Source organism: Hyaena hyaena, unplaced genomic scaffold, assembly GCF_003009895.1.
Source record: "Hyaena hyaena isolate Hyena2069 unplaced genomic scaffold, ASM300989v1 scaffold_636, whole genome shotgun sequence".
Classification (NCBI taxonomy): domain Eukaryota; kingdom Metazoa; phylum Chordata; class Mammalia; order Carnivora; family Hyaenidae; genus Hyaena; species Hyaena hyaena.
In genome coordinates this window covers 214,665-220,893 of record NW_024081268.1, presented here as the reverse complement: position 1 = coordinate 220,893, position 6,229 = coordinate 214,665, and positions in this window count along the sequence as shown.

The window sequence follows — 6,229 nt, the reverse complement described above, 5'->3', positions numbered from 1 at the left end:
GCTTTATGATGAGATAATATTTATACAAGTATGTTTCTATGAGAGCCTTGATAAAGCTCTTAGTAAATAGGTCGATACTTTTAAAGTGTTAAAATTTCAGGGCACCTGGGTGGCTCAGTCAGTTAAGCATCGGACTTCAGCTCAGGTCATGATCTCACGGTTCATGGGTTCAAGCCCCGCATTAGGCTCTGTGCTGACAGCTAGGTCAGAGTTGGGAGCCTGTCTTTGGATTCTGTGTCTCCCTCTCTCTCTGACTCTCCCCTGCTCATGCTGTCTCTATCTCTCTCTCAAAAATAAATAAAACATTAAAAATATAAAGTGTTAAAATTTCATAACTCATATTTCACAGTAGGGATATAGGCTGGGTTCATACAAGTTAATGTGTTAATAATTCTAACTAAAGTATGCTGTGTTTAAAAATAAACCATTTATTAGTCTTTGCAGTAAAAGGCTAATATGTTAATTTTTTTTTCTGTAGCCATACATGGCTACTCCACTTTAAGTGTTACAGGTAAATTAAATCTTAGTTCACAACCTGGGTAGCTTCTAGAATGTAACCTGAAACACACCTTCTTAGCAGCTGACAGGGGGAGACAGAACAAAAAGGCAGGAGCTTTTTTTTTTTTTTAATATTTTTATTTATTTCTAGGAGAGAGAGAGAGACAGTGTGAGCAGGGGAGGGTCAGAGAGAGAGGGAGATACAGACTCTGAAATAGGCTCCAGGCTCTGAGCTGGCAGTCAGCACAGAGCCCGACGCGGGGCTCGAACCCACAAACCGCGAGATCATGACCCAAGCGAAAGTCGGACGCTTAACCGACTAAGCCACCCAGGCGCCCCAAGGCAGGAGCTTTTTAATATGTTTTGGACATTAACCCCCTATCAGATATATCATTGTAAATATCTTCTCCCATTCACTAGGTTGTCTTTTCATTTTGATGATGGTTTCTTCAACTATGCAAAAGGTTCTCAGTTTGATTTAGTCCCATTTGCTCATTTTAGCTTTTGTTGTACTTGTTTGATGAGACAGACGAAAAAGTATCACTAAGACTGATGTCAAAAAGCTTACCACCTTTGTTTTCTTCCAGGATTATTATGTAAAATTATTTACAATACCAAACAAGCCTGGAAAAGATAGGTAAAAGAGCCATATTTCAAAATTCCTGAACAGATAACTGTTGTTAAATATCAAGCTAAAACTAACTTCAGTGACAAGAACAAAGAAATTAGAACTTTTTAAAGAGAAAGATTGAAATTTATTTTTCAGAAGTTTAAAGTAGGTTTACAAGGAGTGGTGAACTGTAGATAGATGCGGCATTTACACAGTGGTAATTTAAGACCCCAAAGATCAGAAATTTCAGTTTACTGGGTTTTAATTTTTGACTATCAATTACTAAATATGTAGGTTATATTACACAAAGTTTGTTCTCTGACCATAATGGAATTAAACTAGGGACCACTAACTCATGGATAACAGAAAAACCTCCAAAACATAGAAATAAAATATTTCTGAATAATCCATGGGAAATTAGAAAATGCTTTTAAATTAGTAAAATAATAGGTATTAATTATGGTGAACTCTCCGGGACTGTTTATTTTTTAAGGATCTTATCAACCCAAAGGCAATCATGCAGCAGTATCCCTGAAATTGACCTCATATTATACTGGGTGTACTCCCAAATACAATAGGCATAACTTCCTGGTACTACTGAAATACTTACTGATAATACTCTATTATGTACTTGCAAACTGATTTACATTGTTCATGTATATTTTGACAACCCTTAAATACAAACAGAGCTTTCTTTTCCTCTTAAAATTGTGATTATACCATTGTAAATGTATCGAACTCAAGGTTGAATAGCCAGCTGGGATAAAATTTAGCTATGGGCAATGATCATCTATTGGCGTCAAATCTCAAGATGATGAGTTTTGCTATAAAAACACTGCATAGATGGTTTTAATTAAGGACTCTGCACGTGTACCCAAAACTGTGTCATGAACCATGGCAAGCACCCCAAATTTCACCACTATTATCTCTCAAGTCATCTTTTGTTCAAAGATACCTATTATTCTTTCCTTGGACAAGGACCTATCTCTCCTACTAAAAGCCAATCTAAGATAAAATATAACTTCTGTTTTTAAACAAAAGAATTAGTATCTTTTTTAATTGTATACATGTACTTATTTAATTACGGAAACATATAACATTTAGGTAAATAATTATGACCTAGGGAAATGATCCTAAGAACCTAAGACATGATCAGATTTACAGATTATTTCTTTTCTATTGAGTCCTTTTTGAAAAACGTGCAACTATATAAACCTTTCACATTAAAACAATACAAAAATAATTGAGAATAAAACTGAAGTACAAATTAAAACCTTCTATAGCAAAATTTAAAACAAGCATTTTGTCGTGATTTTTGTATTAGGTCAAGTCACTGCAGATTTTTAAAAAATAAATATATATTTGTATATTATAATATTAATCATATATTAAGCTGGCTAAAATACTATTCTGGGGTGTCTAAAATAGTAAATATTTTAAAAATGGATGATTAATAGGATATATAATGTTCCTGGAAACAACTGGCTTACCTCCCAAACTTTTATCAATTTAATGAAAATATGTCCAAAATGTTTAGTCATTTTCCTACCTTCTCAAGCATTTAAATATTATACAAAACGTTTCAGAAAAAGAAAATGGCTAAATATATTTTTTTAACAGTTATACTTGAATTTGTTCTGTGACAGCGTAAATACTGCATATTTTTTGTTATGTTGAAACTCAAGAAAAATAATATACATATTTCATAATGGTTAAGTAAATACATTATAGTGAAACCATCTGATACAATCTTATTACCAACCTTAAGAGGTATGGCTACATTTGTAAAAATTATAAAATGTTTATAATATAATATGAATAGTTATAATGTGGATAATTTTGTGTTTTTTTTAAAAATTTCTTTTAATGTTTTATTTATTTCTGAGAGAGAGAAAGAAACGGCGTGAGCAGGGAAGGGTCAGAGAGAGAGGGAGACACAGAATCTGAAGTAGGTTCCAGGCTCTGAGCTAGCCGTTAGCACAGACCCTGACGTGGGGCTTAAACCATGAACTGTGAGATCATGACCTGAGCCGAAGTCAGATGCTTAACCGACTGAGCCACCCAGGCACCCCAATTTTGTTTTTAAAAGTCTAAAAAACCTAGAGGAAATAACAAAATGTTTCCTCTTCAAGTTTTCTACAGTACATATGTAATAGATTTTAATAATCTGAATAAAAGAATAAAAATAGAACTGCGACTGCATCATAAACTTAAAAATGGTTAAAATGGTAAATTTTATGTATGTATATACTTTATAACAAATTTTATATGTAAATTTTACAGCAATTAAAAGAGGCAAGAATCACTGTAATTTTAAGTCATCTATAATAGCAGCAAAAACCCCTACTTACACTTAAAACTCCCAATACCACTAAATTAAAAATATAAAAAACATGTATTTGTAATGATGACCTTGCAAAATTGAATAAAGATTAATCTATGGAAAAAAAAACCCAGAACTAAGTACTCTCTTATAGTGAATCCATAAATAAAAAGACCTTCTGAGTTCACCAGATGGATAGTATATGCACACTCTTCCAAGTTTAATTCTCTTAAAAGGTTTTTAGTAATAGCTCGTGTGGTATACTGTGTTCATGAGTTTCATGAATTTCTTGGTTACTTAAGATCTAGATAGTTGTGACAACTTGAACCACAGAACTCATCAGGTTCGTGGCATGGAGAGGTGAACTGAGAAAGAGAGAAGCTGTGGAGGGCAGGGAGCTGTTTTTGCTTGTGGAGAGAGGACAAAAAATGGGGGAGAGTATGGGAAAAACACCACCCCCAAAAGCAGCTGAAGAAAAGTGGAAAAATGGAAACAGCCACAGGAACTGAACTAAAAAGGGAGAAAACAGAAAGGAGAGGGTTTAAATTCCATTAAGACTCTATAAAGAGGGGGAACAGAGAGTCTGAAACTCTGCAGCTCCATACCTGGTGGTGCTCTGGTGGGAAGGGTGAATCCCCAGGAGCAGAGTGAAGTCCGGGGGTCCTTGGGCCACACGGGGAGTGGTGGTTCCCCTGCTGGGAGGACATTTGGTAGAGGCTGTGTGGCCTCCCCACAGGCAAAGGTCCTAACAGACACCACAGAACAACTACATTCGCTGGTGCTTGAACAAGGTCATTAAGGGTAAAGCCTTGTGCCAGATGTGTGTTGTGATTTTCCATAATCCCTAAAACACTGCTGCTACACGATTGTGTGAACTTTTTCTGAGGCGGGTTGGCACCCAGCCACAGTCTGGGAATCGGCAGTTCCTGGGTGCGGCTAGCACCTGGCCAGTGCTTGGTGAGACCCTCTCCCAGGAGGTCTGAGCGGGTCAAAGCCACAGTGCTTCACATATGATGGGTTGGGAAACCCAGCTGCATGAGAGATAAAACTCAGGAGGGAGTTGCCACCTGGCAACCTAATGGCTTGGTCACGGACAGTGTAAAAGTGGGGAGTGGACAAAAGCTGGAGACAAAGAATGGGTACACAATTGTTGATCAGGGAGAACAGAGCTCCAACACTAGAGACTGGGTAGTGGGTGATGCCATTTTCACCCCTCATGCACATACACACCTACAAATGCAACAGCAATTCCCCTCCCCCCCCCGCAGTAAGCTAAGCAGTGCCATCTAGTGGAGAAGGGAGCCGTTACACTAAGACCTGTCAAACTGGGCCAAACTCACTCTTCAGGAACATCATAAGTCTCTCCACCTGCTTAGTTTACGGACAATAAAGTGCTACATAGTTTGACTTCTAGGGGAAAACAGTGTAATTTCAATCGTATTTCAGCCTGTTTGCTGGCCCATCTATTCAATTTTTTTTTTCATTTCTTTTCCTTGAATAAAGAGAGAGAAAAAATTACTTTTATTTTAAACTTCTATTTAAAATATTTTTCTTTAGGGGCGCCTGGATGGCTTAGTCAGTTAAGCGTCTGACTTTCGCTTAGGTCATGATCTCGTGGTTCGTGGGTTCGAGCCCCGCGTCGGGCTCTGTGCTGACTGCCAGCTCAGAGCCAGGAGCCAATTTCAGAGTCTGTATCTCCCTCTCTCTCCGACCCTCCCCTGCTCACACTGTCTTTCTCTCTCTCTCCTAGAAATAAGTAAAAATAAAAAAATATTTTTCTTTAAATTTTTCTACTATATTTTTTACTTTTTTGTAAATTCTTCAAATTCTATTTTACTTCCATCATTTCATTTTATTCTATTTCATTGTATTCATTTTTTCAAATTTTCAAACGTTTTCCTCTTTTTTTCTTTTCTTTTTTATACCTCCTATTTTTTCTAATCTATCAAGCTGCTTTTAACAAACAACCAAACCAAAATACACCTAGGATCTAGCACCATTTATTTGATTTATTGTGTGTATGTGTTGTATTTAATTTTTTAAGTTTAATTTTTTTACCCTATTAATTCCTTTTCTTCCTTCAAAATGACAAAATGAACTCATCCCAAAAGAAAGAGCAGGAAGAAATGACAACCAGGGACTTTAACAGCACAGATACAAGCAAGATGTCTGAACCAGAATTTAGAATCACGATAATAAGAATACTAGCTGGGGTTGAAAATAGATTAGAATCCCTTTCTGTGGAGATAAAAGAAGTAAAAGCTAGTCAGGATGAAATAAAAAATGCTATAACTGAGCTGCAATCTCGAATGGATGCCACGGTGGCAAGGATGGATGAGGCAGAGCAGTAAATCAGCCATACAGAAGACAAACTTCTGGAGAATAATGAAGCAGAAAAAAAGAGGGAGACTAAGGCAAAAGAGCACAATTTAAGAATTAGAGAAATCAGTGACTCATGAAAAAGGAACATCAGAACCATAGAGGTCCCATAAGACGAAGAGAGGGAAAAAGGGATAGAAGGATTATGTGAGCAAATCATAGCAGAAAACTTTCCTAACCTGGGGAAAGACACAGACATCAAAATCCAGGAAGCACAGAGGACTCCCACAAGATTAAAAAAAACCCAACCATTCCCAAGGCATATCATAGTCAAATTCACAAAATACTCAGGCAAGGAAAGAATCATGAAAGCAGCAAATTAAAAAAAATCCTTAACCTACAAGGGAAGACAGATCAGGTTTGCAGCAGACCTATCCACAGAAACTTGGCAGACCAGAAAGGAATGGCAGTATATATTC